This window comes from Myotis myotis, unplaced genomic scaffold (genome assembly GCF_014108235.1).
Source record: "Myotis myotis isolate mMyoMyo1 unplaced genomic scaffold, mMyoMyo1.p scaffold_m19_p_6, whole genome shotgun sequence".
Lineage (NCBI taxonomy): Eukaryota > Metazoa > Chordata > Mammalia > Chiroptera > Vespertilionidae > Myotis > Myotis myotis.
In genome coordinates, this window is record NW_023416368.1 from 34,544,086 (window position 1) to 34,561,681 (window position 17,596).

Sequence of the window (17,596 nt, forward strand, 5' to 3'; positions counted from 1 at the left end):
GCCTCCTCCTCCCGGGAAGCTGCCACCATATCCCTCCTCCTCCTGGAGCTTCCAGAGCTGCTAGGGGGCGTCAGCCCAATGCTCCCCCCTTTCTCCCGTGATGTGATGCTGGAGAAAGCTTTCTGTCCCAGGACTCACTGTCTGTGCTCCGCTAGGGAAGACTCTGACTTCTCCATAGAGCCCAGGGGCTGTTCAATTCTCTGTGAAAGGGCTGGGAATGTGTAAACCCTGGAGAAGGGACACCCAGCAAAATGATGGGGCTGAGACTGAAGCAGGCTTCTCCACCGTGGTCTTGAGCTCAGTTCCTTGGATTAGTTGCTCATCCCTTATAGCCAAAATGTGCCAGTTTCAGGGTGTGGCTTGTCTCTTACTCCCCAGGACTGACATTCCCGTCTCGTTTCATTCCCCTCACTGATGGGAACAGCTGCCTCCGAGGCACGTTCACCACCCGAGGCCCTTGCTCTCTCGCCGCAGTCACCGTGGGCGGCCTGGAAACTAGCCACGGAGCTTCTCTGGAAGCTCAGCACCTGTCCCCACGCGCCGTGCTCATTGAGGCCCGTGCCTCCCATCCCACACGCCAGCAGCAGTCCCTCCGTCCGAGTGGTTTGTAGCTGGGCTAGCATTTGTGCCGATTCCCCTCATAGATGATTCTGGCTGCTTGTGCCCTGGACTGATTTCCATCACGATGCTATGGGTCAAGGCAGGAACCACTCTATCTGCTTTGTTGTTTTAACATGGATATGTTTGGTTCTCTGCCTCCAAATGAAGACAGTTGTTTACAGACTCAACCGTCAAAATAGTTAATAAAAATTACCTGCAGTGAAAAAGGACTGAGAGGATGGAAAAAACACAGTCCACTTTCCAGGTTGATCAGAGCATTTGCATAAGATGCCTTGATGTGCGAGCCGTGCTTCCCTGCGCATGGGATGTGTGCTCAGGGCAGGGTGGCACCAGTGGGCTTTTCAGGGCTCGGGCCGCGGGCCTCCTTCTCCTAACGGTTGTAAAGGCAGTAAATATGTGCATAAACCAGACCACGTTCTTCAAAGCAGCCGGAGGGTTTCAGTTTTCAGGTACATTTCAGCCTCATGAAATTAGACTCGGCTGATCAAAACCTACGCTAGGAATCCCACAAGGTCTAAGGACACGGTGGTTGAACATTTTCACTTCAAAAAGTGCTGCCAGTCCATGCAGCCTATGCTGGCAGACTATCCAAAAATGTCTGCACATCTATTTCCAGAGTGAGATTCCACATATGCGGATGTCCCCTGGGACGTCAGGGACGGAGCCCGTGAGTCCGTGAACTCACTCCTGTGCTGTGCGATGCTGGGCTGGAGAGCTTTCAAGGAAATTAGATTACACGTGTGTAAAACACAGTGTCGCGAGAAAGCTATCTCCACAGTGCCGTCTTAAGGCAGGACGACCCGTTGGCAGATAAAAGTTGCAAGACTCTTACACATGAAATCCTCAGTGATCCCTGCATAGGGAAGTGGGAACATCCTCCTTTCCCCTTCTTTCTGCTGCTGTTGAGATGTTCTTAAACGCATAGCTGCTGCGTATGTGTGGCCTCTCTGTTGTGAGTTTTAACTATAAAATGGATAATAATGCCGGCTTCCTTAGGGAGAGCGATGGAGAGCAATGTCTTAGGGTGGCTAAAGTGCTTAGAACAGTGTCTGGCGCATAGTAGGTCTGCTGTTCTTATTACACATGTTAGAGCTCTGTTTTTCACTGTTGGAGTTTTCCTTCTTTTAACTTTGTGGAGTTTGAAGCAACAGTTAACTGGGGGATTGGTTTTTACCTCAGAAGAAAGCAAATACTGAGGCAAGAGGCTGGAAGATTTAGCTTTTGACAGAAGGATGATCTAAGTTGACACCAGAACCATCCAATATTTCCTTCCAAACATATAAATGTTGGTTAAAATATTACTTGGAAAAAAATTTGTTTTCTAAAACTGTCATAACCTAAAGGTAAGCAGAATTTCTAGGTGCCAAAAATGAACAAAGAACTCTCAAAGGCAGTGATTAGTGAACAAGCAATGTCGTGACACCCTGCAGTCTCAGGGCCTGCATCAGACTCAGATATAAGCCATCAATGTGGGTAGCCGAGGCTTTAATATCCATGCCAGGACAGCAAGTATAGTCTGCCCCTGTGCCATACCAAAAGGCCTCTACATAGCACAAAACCTGGGGAACTACCAGGGACTAAGACAATTTTACCACCTGGGCTAGTAATTTGTGATCTGCTGGAGTTTGCTTCACACACTGGTGTGGGCATATGAATTTAAACTACTTACATGGTGCTGAAAATCTAAACCTAGAAACTAACTTGAAGGTAGGTCCCAGATCAGTAAAACCACTAGTGATCTTAGAAGAAACACATGTAAAGAATCATGTTCATTTTAAAAGAATACCTTCACACCAGAATGTATGGGATGCCCATGGGAAAAAGAAATTCTGAGCCTAGAATACAAAAGGAAATAATTTGCCATGAGGAAAAGTTAAAAGACTCAGCATGCTGGAGGGTTAAGTCCTCCAGAACCTTGGATAATAAAACAATGTAAAAGTGACTATTTAAAAATTCACATTTGAAATTGTTAGAATAGCAAAGAGAGGAGAATTATAAAGAAAGAAGTACAGTGGGGAAAAAACAGATAAACTTGGAAAGGTAGGACTTCTAGAGATTAATGTTATTAAAATTGATAACTCAATGGATGGGTAAAAAGCATATTAGACATAGCTGAAAAGAGACTTATTGAACTGGATGACAGTCCTGGAGAAATTATCCAGGAAAGAATTCAGAGAGACACAAAGGTGGAAAATATAAACCAGATATTAAGAGAGCATATTATGTTATTATTGAGAGATTTTATTAAAATATATTGTTAAGATTTTTGAAGAGAAAATAGGAGGTCCATAAGGAAAGTATACAGGGAATGGCAGAGAGGAAACATTGGAAGTAATGCTGGCTAAGATGTTCTAGCATTAAAGGAAGATACAATATATTCCTAGGCTGAAGGAGTGCACCAAGTTCCAAACAGAATAAATACAAATTATATCACAGTGAACTGCAGAATACCAAGGATAAAGAGAAACCTGAAAGAAAAAATAGATTAACTACAAAGGAACAATTACTGATTGTAAGCTTTGTATCAGCAACAGCAGAGGCCGGAAAACAATCAAATAAAATCTTCCAAATTATGAGAGAAAATAGTCAACTCAGAACTCTATTCAAGAGTGAGAGCATGCCCTGGCTGGTTTGGCTCACTGGATAGAGCGTTGGCCTGGGGACTGAAGGGTCCCAGGTTCGATTCCAGTCAAGGGCATGTACCTTGGTTGCAGGCACATCCCCAGCGGGGAGTGTGCAGGAGGCAGCTGATCAATGTTTCTCTCTCATCGATGTTTCTAACTCTCTATCCCTCCTCTCCCTTCCTCTCTGTAAAAAATCAATAAAATATATTAAAAAAAAAAAGAGTGAGAGCAAAGATACTTCCTAACAAAGATTTGAAAGGTTATCATTCACAAACCCTGTCTGAACAAACTACTGAAGAAGGCAATTGAGCCCAGAAAATAATATGGAACACAAAAATTATTGGTAGAAAGGCTAGTAGGAAAATATATGGGTGAATATAAGTAAGCAATGCCTGTAGAGAAATAGCAATAATAAGATGACTAGTTTGGGGGAGTTTAAACATGAGATGGGAGGTGATAATGATGACCGGTACTAAAGCATTGTATGATTTTGTGTTATTTGAGAAGATAACAGGCCTTAACAAACGTTAGATTTTAAGTCAAAATGGATATTAAAAATTTAAGGGTAACCTATGAAAGAAGAGAAATAGAATACCACTTCTAATATAGAAGAGTGGGAAAAGGGGGTTGGATAAATAACACTAACCCAATTCAATAGAAGGCAGGAAAGTAGAAAAAAATGAAGCCAAGTAAGAGCATAACCATACAGCTTACTGGCGGCACTCTGTGAGACCTGAGCCAAACACTGCCATGTAGTCCTTCCTTCGCCTCTTTATGGTACCATGTCGATTTTTTTAAGCAAAACAAAAACATGAATGAGGAAAAAAAAAAAAAAAAAAAAAAAGAGAGGGACTTGCATAAAGGATGGGAGGTGAATACACCTAAACCAGGACAGGTAAATAAAAGTTTAAAAGAGAAACAAAGAAACAAATTTGACAAAGAAGAGGATGTCTTCTTGCACTGAGACCTAGAATGAGATGATGGTCCCTGGGAGTCAAATTTAGCATGAAAACAGGCATTTCCTGGCAGAGGGAATGAGCTGTAGGCAATGATGTCATTGGTTGCAGCGGTCAGGCTAGAGGCTTGCTCTCAGGCAGGGGTAGGCCTTTGACCTGGCCTGCGTGCATGAGCATCTGTTCGGTCGTCAGTGATGAGTGGCTGCTTGTCCTTTGTCAACCCTCAGGGAGGGCTCAGGGCCATGCTGACAGAGTCAGAGGACCCCCTTGGGCAACATGGACCTGAGAAGATAGATGGGGGTTATTTCAGGGTCGGTATAGTATATATTCATTGCCCAGACACAGTGTGCTGAATGTGCTTATTCTAAAAGTTTTCTCCCAGAACCAACATTGGTCCCTGAGCTGGTGATCTCATCTGAGAACATTTCAGGGGTCTCAGCCTGAGGTTCTCCTTGAGATAATGGAGCCTTCCGGGTGGGGCCTCAAGACACTTGAGGAATCCTCCCTTGGATAATGGAGGCCTCCCTCCATGCTGCCTGAGACAGTCACAATGAAAGTCCCTTGCATAAGCAGCCATGTGCACACAGTTATTACAGTACCATGTTGGTTAGGTTCTCCCTCCCTCACACCTGACCCTTCCCAACATTCAGCACAATGAGAGTTTCTGAACAGTGGACCAGGCTGAGCTATAAGTGGGTTCCCTTGAGGGGCCTGCCCCAGAGGTGAGCTAAAAGGGGGTCCCCTTCATTTCAGAGGTCCACAATTTGATATTACTCTTAAGAGTCCTGGATGCTGCTGGGCCTGATTGGTAGCACCCCGTGTCAGGACAGAATTCCAAACAAGGAAGCAGCCAAGTTTTCAGGGGAGCCAGTTGTGCTTAATAAACACCTGTACACACCCACTCCCAGTGCCGTGGCCTTCTGGCCAGAGAGGGCTTGGTGAGATGGCTTTCCGGGCAGGCCCTAAGCAGGAGCTCCAGGGTCCCCCCACCCCGTGTATCTCTGACAAGCCGCCTCCAGAGGAAGACCAGATGCCAGAGGGCAGTGTTAGGGGTGGGGCACCTCACTTGGAGATGGGGAGTGTCCTGGGTCCTCTGAGATTAGGGTAAAGGTGGGTCCTCTGAAGCACCTGTATGCATTTCCAGCCTAGCGCTTACCCCCATTCCTCTAAGGACGTCCTTGCTTCAGTGTTTTCATGTTCCTTGATAATGAAAATTGGCAATGGTTTGGGAGCCTTTATTCCAAATCTACATTTTTAATAACATTTCTTACCCAGAGATATGCACATGATCTTCACTCTACACATGGAAGAAAGTGCTCCATCATTAATCTGTGTTGGTTTCTTACCAAAAAGATGGTGTCTCTCATCTGTCCTGGACTTCCTAAAAATCCTAAATAACACAAGTTAATTATATCAACAAAATCAAAATTAGAAAACACCAGTAAAAAATCTCTACATCTAATCTATATATATAAAAGCCCAGTGACCAGAACGACCAGAATGACAAGAACGACCAGTGGCTATGACACACACTGTGGCAGCCAACCAGCCTGATCTGGGCCCCGATTGGCCCCCAACACCCCGATTGGGGGTGGGGCCAGCCAGCCAACCGCCCAGGTCCCTCCCCCCACAACAGCCTGGCCTGGCCCTACCATGCATGAATTCGTGCACCGGGCCTCTAATATATATATACTAGAGTCCCGGTGCACAAAAATTTGTGCACTCGGGGGGGAGGGGGGACCCTCAGCCCGGCCTGTGCCCTCTCGCAGTCTGGGACCCCTCGGGAGATAACGACCTGCAGGCTTAGGCCTGCTCCCGGGTGGCAGAGGGCAGGCCCAATCCCTAGGTGCAGCCCCTGGTCGGGCTCAGAGCAGGGCTGATTGGGGAGTTGGGGCGCTGCCCCCTGTCATGCACAGAGCAGGGCGGATCGGGAGGTTGCGATGCCACCCTCAGTCACACTCAGGGTAGGGCCGATTGGGGGGTTGGGGCACCGCCCCCTGTCACACTCAAGGCAGGGTCGATGGGGAGGTTGCGGCGCCACCCCCTGTCACGCACAGAGCAGGGTCGATCAGGGGGTTGGGGAGCTCCCCCCTGTCACTCACAGAGTAGGGCCGATAGGGGAGTTGAGGCACCTCCCCCTGTCACACACAGAGCAGGGTGGATCAGGGGGTTGGGGCGCCGCATCCTGTCACACTCAGGGCAGGGCCGATGGGGAGGTTATGGCTCTACCCCGTCACACACAGAGCAGGGCCCGTGGAGGGGGTTGGGGCGCCGCACCCTGTCACACACAGAGTCGCAAGGCGATCAGAGGGTTGGGGAGCTCCCCCCTATCAGGCACAGAGCAGGGCCGATCAGGGAGTTGGGGCGCCTTCCCCTGTCAGGAACAGAGCAGGGCCGATAGGGAGGTTGTGGCCCCGCCCCCTGTCACACACAGAGCCGCAGGGCGATCAGGGGGTTTGGGCACTGCCCCCTGTCACGCTGATCCCAGTGCCGGGAGGCCTCGTGGCTCCACTGATCCTGGTGCTGGGAGGCATATTACCCTTTTACTATATAGGATAGAGGCCTGGTGCATGGGTGGGGGCCGGCTGGTTTGCCCTGAAGGGTGTCCTGGATCAGGGTAGGGGTCCCCACTGGGGTGCCTGGCCAGCCTGGATGAGGGGATGATGGCTGTTTGCAGCTGGTCACACACCCTTCAGGGTGGGGGTCCCCACTGGGGTGCCTGGCCAGTCTGGGTGAGGGGCTGAGGACTGTTTTCAAGCTGGCGGGTGACTGAAGCTCCCAACTGTTCCTTTTTTTCTTTTCTTTTTTAAATTCTGGGCCAGCTTTAACTCTGACTCCAGGTCTGAGGCCTCTGCTGCTGAAAGCAGGTATCTGGTTTATTTGTGTTCTATAATCGAAATACTGTATCAACTCCAGCTCTGAGATCCCGGCTTGCTGAAAGCAGATTTCTGGGGTTTTGTTTAGCTTCTATATTTGTAACTATGTTTCAAACTGCAAGCTCAGAGGCTGGCAGCGGCAGGCGGGGAACATTGGAGTCCTCCATCACTGAAGCAAGCAAACCTCATGTTAGTTTCAAGCTGCCTGGCTGCCGGCCGCCATCTTGGCTGGCAGTTAATTTGCATATCGCCCTGATTAGCCAATGGGAAGGGTAGTGGACATACTCTAATTACCATGGTTCTCTTTTATTAGATAGGATATATATATATATATATATATATATATATATATGTATATATATTTGTAGATTTTCTAGTTTAGCTTCCAGTCCTTATACACACAGCTGTGTGGGAAGAGATCTGACTTGTCGTTCCTTAACTATCTTTGTGTGAGGCACCAACCCTTCCATCTTGGAGCACCTGAGTTCCCATCTGTAAAATGATGGTGCTGGACTGGACCATTGCTTTTGGACCTCACGCTCTACACTAGGTCCTAGCGATGGTGAGTCCAAGGCCCACAGCTGCAGGGTTGGAGGCAGACCAGGTCTCCCAGGATGTTCCAGAGATCAGAGGGGTCCGAGGTGCTGGCCCTTTGCTGAGGCTCTGTGGAGGGCCATGGAGATGGCAAGGGATGGCAAAGTGGGGTCCTGTGCATGTTGTAGCACCCACGGGTGGGGGTGCAGCCTACTCCCAGGGCTGACTCTCCTTTTTGAGTGAGGACTTGCCATCTACAAGGCCCTGTGCGAACCTGTTTACATCACCCGTCAGGACATGCTCACCCCGACCTGATAAGGTAGGAATTTTACATTTAATAGCGAAGACCTGAGGCTCAGCAGAGTGGCTTATCTGAGGTCACAGAGACAGACCGCCAGCAGAACAGTTCAGTAAAGCAGGCACCCTGTCACCGTGTATCCCGGGCCCCCGTGAGTGACGCTTAACCTCAGAGTAGCTCATGCTCCATCATCTGCGAGGAAAGATGGTGACAGCTCAGACTTCAGGAGGATGAGAATACCAAGCAGGCGGCAGCACAAAGCGTGGGTGTCTGCCCTTTACCGCGTGTGATCATCCCGAGCTGGGCCACCGGGGAGTGCGGGGTGTGGACAGGAGCGAAGGCAGGACGTGGGCAGTGAGACCAAGAGCTCCGTGCCAGGCCTCCCTGTGCTCACGTGGGGAAAAGCCCGGAGCTCACAGGGTGCCAAGGACGCGGTTGGTGTCCGCCTGCTCGGCGCAGCCTCTGCCAGCTCTTCCATGTAGTTCGCTGCTGTATTGGGTTCCAGGGTGTTACCCACTTCCCCAGACAACAGCCACCATCAGGGCAATGGAAGTGGGTTGAAATCCTGACAAAGCTCAGTTCTGTCCTTGGGAGGCAGGCGTCCGGGGTCTCGTGCAGGTGTCCTGAAGTCCCCAATCCTCCTCCTACTGGCTACACGACTTCGAGCCTCCACCTCCTCATCAGTCAAATGCAGATAACATTACTTCGCATGAATTTGTGGCCCTTCGATATGGATGTAGTGCTGAAGACAGCGTGGTCCAAACCTCCTTCCCCTCTCTGCCTGCCTGGGCCAGCTCCAGCTCTGAGCCTCCCCGGCCTCTCCCTCTCCTGGCTGTGGCCTCAGCCCCCTCACTGGGGACCAGGCGCTGGGGGGGTAGGGGGGGGTGTCTCCTAGCAGCATGCCAATCAGCTGTGGTGGTCACTGGGCAGATTCAGCTTTCTTAGTGCAAGCCAGGGAAGTACCTTGTGTGGGGTGATGGGTTTTTCACAGGGAAACACATTTTTCTTCAGCTTATCTACTCAAGAGCAGTTTGAAACGTGGTTGGTGATTGAGCTGGTTTTAAAGAAACTGAAGGACGGACAGGGAAGGGCACGCTTGCCAGGATGATGTCCCTCTCTCCTGTACCTTAGAGAAACCAGCCTCTCTCTTTGTCCCACCCTCCTCCCCTCCTTCGTCTCTCCTTCAGTCTCTCAGTCTCTCAGTCTGTGCATCTCTCTCAAGGTCTGTCTTACTTTCTCTGTTTAGGTCTTTCTTCTCTCCCTTCCTCTCCTCTCTTTTGGTCTCTCTTATACTCTCATAGTCTCTCTTACTTGCTACCTTGGTCAGTCTGTCTCTCTTTCTATCTTTATATCTCAGCCTCTCTCTCTCTCTCTCTCTCTCTCTCTCTCTCTCTCTCTCTCTCTCTCTCTCTCTCACACACACACACACACACACACCCCGCTTGCTCTCTCTCTTCCTTGAGCCCGTGATTTACTGATGGCTACATGAAGATTCCATGTTCATGAGTGTGAGCTAATCCTGCTGTGATTGCAAGTACTTCCAGTGACAGGTACATCCTGCTCACCTGGGGAATATGTCCGTTCACCCACAGGAAGACAGCCACATAGTCCAGAATTGGAGAAAAGGGTGTTTGCCACCTGTAGGAGAGTTTGCCTCCTGCACTCAGGTAACTGGGGTTCAGGACCAGCGTGTGCCCATGGACGGCAGACCTGAGCCATTCAGCCTCCCCACCCACAGTCTCTTGATAGCCAGGAACTGGCTGAGTTTTCCAGGCACCGAGTGTTTGCTGAGCCTGTGTCTGCCCTGCAACCCACTCAAGGCAACTTCTTTGCTGCTGCCCTGGCTGCTTTCACTCGCCTATTTGCTAGGAATGTGCTGCTGCTAAGTCATTTGCCTCTTAAAGAACCTCTGCAGAGCAGCAAGTCCTGGCCATTTCTAGTTTGAGTTGCTGCAAAACGAAAACTAAATTAGACTTCACACTCAGTGTTCCCAGAGTCAGCCTTGCACACACAGCTGGCCACCCCCCTCCTCCCCACCCCCCCGCCCAACGAACCAGAAGTGGGAGGTTCGGCTGCGCGGGAATCTGCTCCATTAGCTGCCCATGAAGGGCTCCCTCCTGCCTCCTCTCTGAGTCTCCAGGCAGATATTTCTAGCACCTGCTCCCAAGAGCCAGCTGTGTGTGTGCACTCTGGCTCCGTACTTATTCCAAAGCACACGCTAAGTAAGAGAACCGTGTTCCTCCTGCGGGGCTGATGCAGGGCCCCCTCTGTGGCCAGAGACAAACTCTTGATGCTCCGGAATGTCTTATAAACAGGTTATGGTTTTTTTCTGGGTAGAGAAGTGGCCCTATCTGAGGCAGTCACATTTCATTTTTATACCAAAACTCACAGCTTCCACCAAGGGTAATATAAATGTATTGAAATCCTTGACAAAGAGATAAAAACAAGAGAGGAGCCAGGGAAGTTCTTTGGGTGAAGTTAGCCTGCAAATCATCCCCAAATGAGAGTTAGCCTGAACTCAAAGCATCTTCCTACGGCAGGAAGAATTGTTGCTTAATAAACACAAGCTGTTTGCATGCAGGGAGCCCTCGCCATCACACGCACGATCTCAGCGTATCCCGATGACGACCATGCGAAGTAAGACGGGGGCATCCCCACCTTACAGAGAGGGACACAGGGCCTCCTGCCGACATCAGCTGGGACTAGACTTGAAGTGTCCCGAATGCTGGCACCAGGCTCTTGTCACTGCGTTGTCACGTAAGAGACAGTAGACAGTGTCCCTGAGCGGTGTCTGGAAAGAGCCACCTCGAGGTGCAGAGAAAGCAGTGGAGGTCTGGGTAGCAGAGGTGGTTCTCCTGCTGGCCAGGCAGAGGGGTGGGGATTCGCAGGTGAGCTGCTCTAAGCCTTGCACGAAGCATGCTTTTCATAGGCACGTGATGGTTCTCATCAGCGTAGAACAGAGTTCCCCTCACATATAAGCTAGTGGGCGTCTTCTACTCTGCCTTTCTTGGTTAGTGAAGAAAACAGGAATTTTATTTATTTCTAGTTCTTTTTTTTTTTTTTAAATGCTCAACTTGTGCAAGTGGAAGTGGCCTTTCTTCCCGTGTTGTCTTCAAAGTTCTATGCAAGGAGGCCTGGGAGAGAAACACCCTTCTCCGAAAGCAGTCTTCTTCCTACAGTTCAAGCTTCTGCAGAGAGGGGCTCAGAGTGCGTGAGACACCCCTTCCGCTGCTCACTTTCATTCATTCAAGGGTCCGTGCCTGGGAGATAAAGAAATCGCCCAGGTTGCTATGCAGCAGCAAAGGTGCCACACCCAGGGGACAGAGGACCTGCATGGACCTACGAGGTTCATCTGGGAGAGGGTGGACAGGGGGCAAGGGACAGCAGAGTCCGGTTAGTGGACACTGAAGCAGCCATGTGGCTGGAGAGCGATGGATGCTGGGAATTTGGAATGAGGATAAGGGAGGTGAGGAGCCAAAGGGAAATAGTGGGAGTGAACATTCTTGCCGGAGGCCTCAGGGCTGCAGGGAAGAGCTGGAGGAGGTGGAAACTGCAGCCAGCGCCTCTAGTTCAGACGGTTTGGGACACTCGCCTGGGAGAGGGCTAAGTAGGCGTCCTGTTGGGCTGTGTGTCAGGATCGACAGCAGGAAAGGGTTTCATCTTCTGCTGACCCCCCGCCTGCCTCTGCCCAGAGGCTCCCACCTGCCCTGGAGCCTCCTGGCCTCCCACCACCATGCCCCGCATGCACCTTGCTGAACCATAAAACCTGGCAGTGAGAAGCTCTGGGAGGAAGTGGCACCACAAGGGAAAGGCTGGCTGGTGAACTGGCCTTTGCCTGTAAGCTAAGTAATGAGGCCTGTCCGGGACTGGGTCAGGGGGTCTGGCCCATGATGAGGACGATTGGCCCATCCATAGGTGACTCGGATGGCCTTAGAAGGTCTGGCTTTAGGAGAGAGTCCTGTCATAGCCCCGGCCAGCATATACCAGCCTTTTCGTTGGGGTGGGCGCTGAGCAAGGACTCACTGTGGTGTGCACACGTGTGGAGGCGTGTGCACACACCCTTTGCTGGCTGCTTGGCGTTCTCTGAAGATGGCTTGTCCATGAGAGCCCTCAGCTCTCTCTGTGCAGCCCTGGTGGATTACCTGCCTGGGGCCAGAGGGACTGTGTTCCCAGGGCACACAGCCCCAGGTGGGCCTACTCTGAGCCTCCCTCCTGTTGTCAAGTTGAAGCTGACCCTGACACTGGCTGAGGGATCCCTAAACCCCTGCCCTTCAAGGGAGGCCTTGGGACCCCCACCCTCACACCAACCATCTTCTCCTCCCCTGCCGACCCCCCTAGCTGTGTGCTGTGGTGGGGAAGCCTCCTGGCTCCTGCTCACTCTCTTGATAGATGGGCCTATAGATCTGTGTTCCCACTCAGACCAAGGGTGAGCTGCGAGGCCCTACTCAGGGCAGCCAGCTGGTTGCCTGGCAGGAAGTGATAGGCACCAATGGGCAAAGTGGGGTCAGCCTGTGTTAGCCCCTGCAGCGTTCTCTGGAAGCCGGCCATTCCTGTGGCTTCCTCAGGGCCTGTGACAATCAGGGCTGAATCAGATGGATCCCTGCGCAGCCCCCACCCTGGCCGGCAGTGTTTCCTGGGAGCCTGGCCATTGCTAACGGCCTCCCGCGCTGTCCTCAGCGGCGTGCTGTCAGTGTTGCTCTGCAGCCCAAGCTGGAGCAGTGCCAGCCAGAAGCCTGGATCTGAGTTTGTGTCTCTTGGCATTGCAGTCTGGCTCCCTTGTTCTTTTTCAAACAAACAACTCGCATGGCATTTTTTTTCCCTTCATCGATTAACATTCGTTTTTAGTGAAACTGGGACTGCGTGTGCAGGCAGACTGCCTGGCTGTGGTCCTGCTCATCTTTCTCAGATGTCTTCCCTTTCCACCTGGAGTCAGCTGCCTCCTCTCCCTCCCTCCCTCCCTCCCTCCCTCCCTCCCTCCCTCCCTCCCTCCCTCCCTCCCTCCCTCCCTCCTTTCCTCCCTCCTCCCGCCCTCTCTCCCTTGCTCTCCAGACCCATTATCCCCAGGAGCTGGGATCCAGTTCTCTCTGCCTGTGCTCGGGGCTTGTTGCTGTAGGGGTGCCCTCCTAGGTGCCAAGGACAGAAGTTTGCAGCTCCCCCATCCTCCTTGCATTAGGCTGCTGTCCTAGGAGCGGAACTTGCCCTCCTCAGGGTGGGTCAATTCTGGGTCACTCCCCGCATGTAGAGACTGTGTCTGGCTTGTCGCCCTTACAAATCCAGGCACTTGCTGAGTGAATGAACAAAGAAAATGTTCTTTCGAGCTGAGTGGCTTAGCCGCTGTGGTGAGTCCTCCCACAGCAGTGCGTGGGGGCTCAGGAGTGGTTAGGGCCAGAACGAAAACCTAGGCCCGCTGGTGGCTCGGTTGGTTGGAGCATCGTCCTGTACATCAAAAGGCTGTGGGCTTGATTATTGCTCGGGGCACGTACCTAGGTTGCAGGTTCAATCTCCAGTCAGGGTGCCTATGGGAGGCAACTGATCAATACTTCTCTCTCTCTCTCTAAAAATCAATAAAAATGTATCAGTGGGTGAGAATTAAAAAAACAAAAAACAAAAGAAAACTGACAACCCAAACCCAAGCAGGGGAACATCCTAAGGCCCAAATACCTGGGCCGCATGCTCGCTGCTTGTGCAGGCACCACACACAGGCCTGCTCTCAGAATGTGCCCGGCAAACATTGCGGTCCCCAGCCGCTGCCGGGCTGGCTCATTAAGCTTATTAGGCGATGGCCACTGTTCCCCGCAGCCTGGACTGCGGGCGCATCTGGGATTGCCGGGACTGCGTCCGTGTCACGGGCTGGCCCGTCTTCTCCCTCCCCCCAGGTCTCAACTGTGATGTGCACGGCCTGCTGCTCGGTCAGGGGCTGCTCTTTTCTTGAACAGGTAAACCTTCGGGAGAGAAATCTCATTTAGTGTATGTGCTGCCGAAGCGAACAAAGGAAGTAAACATCAAGTTTTTCTTCCTGGGAAAACAGAGGCTCATCATCTAAGGAAGCATTTCTTCAGGGTCATGTGGAAGGTCATCTGAGAGCAGAGGCTTAAGGATTAGATGTGAGATTCTAAGAGAGGCATCACTGGAGAAAACATAGCAGAAAAGACTAGGACAGAGGTGACTCTGGCCCCCAGCACTCACACACACAGGCGCTCTCACCTGCTATCCAGGAGCTGCGGCTACTGGTAGACATGGACTTAACTTGACCCAAGCCAGGCATTATCAGGGCAAGGGGGTGGCTCAGGTCAAATCAGAGAATGCCTCCCAAAGCAAACCTTGGTGAATCTGAAAGCTCTCTGCTTGTCCAGCCGTCACTTGGAGCGATGTTCTGGCTGTTGGTGCAGTAAGATGGCTGTGCGAGCACTGTGGTGGCATTTAGCTTTTCAGTCTCAATGAGAAACTGAAATAGTAGTAATGGCAAATGCAGGGCGGGGCAAAGTTAGGTTTACAGTTGTTTGTATAGAAAATAATACAATAGTTGATAAATAATTATACAAGAGTAAACTCTGTTTTGCATATTCACAACTGTAACCCTACTTTTGCCCCACCTGTATTTATACAGGGCTTACTCTGCACCAGGTTCAGATCGGAGACAATGAGGTTGATATTAAAATTCCCATTTTACAGATGAGGAACCTGAGGCTTACAGAGGTGAAGTCATTTGCCCAAGATCCTGGGGCCAGTAGATGGCAGAGCTCAGCTTCAAACCCAGGCATCGAGCTCCAGCATCTGGGCTCCCACACTGCCTGCTCTGTGCGGGCGGGTGTGGTCAGCAGTGCCAGCATTCCAGCAGATGCGTACCAGCTTTTTCCCGCTCTGTGTGTCAGACGCTTTGATAAACGTTGTCTCATTTGATCCTCATGGAGAAGGAGGAATGAGTGTCACCTTCTTTGTTCAAAATAGTTTTTGAGTCTTGTATGTAGTTTGTTTTGTTTAAGGAGATGAAAGGCATAGTAGCTACACCTGTATGCATTTCCCAAAGACCCCGGAAAGAACTCGGCACACAGGCAGGGTTTCATTTTTTTGCAGGCATCTGCGTCTGTTTATTTTTTTTTTAATGGTGTATTAACTTTAATAGCAAAAGGGTCACTAGGTGGTCACATCCTCTCCTGGTCATTCATACCCTCCACCCCTCCAATCCTCAGTGTTGGTTTTACAAAGGAGTCAAAAGCAGTCCTTGGGGACCATTATCCCTCAAACAGGGATTAGGACTCAAAAAGAGACACAAAACTCAGCTCTTCTTTCATTTAAAAAATAAAGTGGAGAAACTTTTAGGTTAAAAAAAACACACACATAAAATATCCTCATAGCTGCCTCGGGAGTAGACCTTAATCCTTCCACCTGGAGAGATGCCTTCATATCTGCAGGAGGCCACGGACTAAAGCCAAACTGAGCCCATTCCTCCTTCTCTCTCTGGCTCTTGGGTGTCTTTTCTCAGGCCTTCCAGGGGTTTTGAGTGGCTCCGTGTCTGCAACTGTGGTGATGACCCGGGGACTGGAACAGGATGTGCCGCTGTCTCAGGACCTGCTGACTTGCCCTCTTGGACTCCAGCTCTGATGCTTCTCTCGGGGGGGGGGGGGGGGGGGGGGCGCTCCTCCTTCTCCTACAGCACAGTGTGGGAGAACAACCGGGCTGGCCCAGGCCTCAGTAGCTTCTCTGGTGGTGGCCAGGTAATGGTACCCTCTCCAGTTTCTCCTCCTCCTCTTCACTGGATTCCACATCGTTTCTGTGGCCCGGCCAGAATGATATCAGACTCTCTCACCGTGAGTAGTTCATCGATGAACTCATCTACGTGCATCAGTTCAAACTTTCCATTTTGGTTCTGGCTCTTAATTCTTCTATAGTCGTTGTGCAGAGGCTCCAAGTACTTGTAGTGGCTCCAATCAATTGCAGTGCCTGTGGGCCTCATGTAAAGTGCTCCCAACATGTGGATATACTTGAAGTCTTCATTTTTTATAAACTCAACAATGAGCTCCTTCGCCAGTGGAATCTGAAGCATCCTCAAGGTCAAACACAGAAAGGGAGCTGGCTTTATGTTGCCACCGTAGGCACCTCCCACAAACCTGAACTCCATGGCTTCATTGACTACAAGTTCAGCCGTAAGTCCAAAGCCGTCCTCTTTCCAGTACTTGGGCTCCTAGATTCGCGCCTGAAGGATCTCGTCCACCAGATATCAAGGGTGGGTGCCGTGGATGCTGTGAGCATCCCGGACCCCTGCGGTTTGTCGTTTTAGAACGCCTTCAGTTCTATTTCTGTCAGGTCCTTTAGTGTGTCATGTCCAGGTTAAAAAAATAAGTAAAAAACCCAGTGAGAAAAGGAGAAAGGTGGGGAAGTCTCGTTTACATAGCTCAGGCGACCATCTTGAACTTGGAAATGTTGCATGGGTTCCTTTCAGAGACCGCATCGCGATGCTGATGGAATCCTGATTCTGTTTTACTCAATGGCTGGTGTTTTTCCCTCTGGTGAAACCAGTCCACTAGAAGCCTGTGGGTGCAGGGGGCAAGCCATGGCAGCCGGAGGTTACCTAGCTCAAGCAGTGTCTCCTTACCCACCTCCCACATGGAGCCATGTCCATGAGACCGGTGACTGGAGCTTGTGACCAGCTCTTAAGGCCTTTTATCTGGAGGTCTCAGGGGAGGGTCTCAAAAGAACATTCATCAGCTTTCCAGGTGTGTCTCCTCAGGGTTGTGGCGTCTGCTAATTGGCTGGCGTCAGGGCAGGGGCTCATTAGTCATCATCGCTGGTCCTGACGTCAGCCATGGCATTGTCCTGCCTGGCCTTGCTGCTTTCTGGGCCTGCAGCTGAAACAACTGAGGGCTAGATGTTATCTCTAGTTTGACCAAAACTTTGTCTGTGTGGTCAGTAGACTTGAGGCTTTGTTCCTATGATTATTTGATGCAGGAGTATTTCATTTTTTAAAACATCTTTATTGAGATAAATTTACATACCATAAAACTCATCCGTGTTTACTGTACAATCCAATGGTTTTATTATATTTACAGAACTGTGCAACTATCACTACAATCTAATTTTAGAAGGTTTCCGTCACCCCCAGAAGAAACCTCATGCCCATTTGTAGGCACTAATCCACTTTCTGTCTATAGATCCGCCTCTTCTAGACATTTCATATAAATGGACTAAATATAAATGTATGGCCTAGAGGGTCTGGCTTATTTCACTGAGCAGACATTCTTACAGTTCTTCTGTGTATCAGAACTTCATTCCTTTTCATTGTTGAATCCTATAGCATCCTATGTTCCACATTTTGTTCAACCATCTACCAGTTGAGGAAGATCTGGGTAGTTTCCATTCATTGGCTATAGTATCATTGTCTTTGGATGGAAAAAAAGTGGGTCTCAGAGATGTCTTGTACCTGTTACAGTTCAGTCATCAGTGGAGTCAGGCTAGACTCAGGCTGCTGACTCCCAGTTCATTCATTGACCCAAGCGAACACTTATCTTGCTCCTTCTGTGTGCCTGGCACTGGTCTGAACCCTGGGAGCCTGCAGTGAGCAAGACGCAGAAGGCCCCTGTCCATGGGACCATCATTTCAGTGGAGGGAGACAATTAGCAAGCGAACAAACTTAAACATGTTAGGGACTGGTAAGTGTGCTATGAAGGAAATAACACGAGACGATATAAG

The 17,596-nt window shown here is 50.3% G+C and overlaps 1 protein-coding gene and 1 pseudogene across 1 annotated transcript in view; one reads left to right on the forward strand and one right to left on the reverse strand.

Moving 5' to 3' along the window:
* The window catches only part of FSTL4 (follistatin like 4), a 327,280-nt gene that overhangs the window by 82,565 nt on the left and 227,119 nt on the right, over positions 1-17,596 (forward strand). The gene's annotated exons all lie outside the window — the stretch shown is intronic.
* The window catches only part of LOC118657801, a 103,302-nt pseudogene that overhangs the window by 26,311 nt on the left and 59,395 nt on the right, over positions 1-17,596 (reverse strand).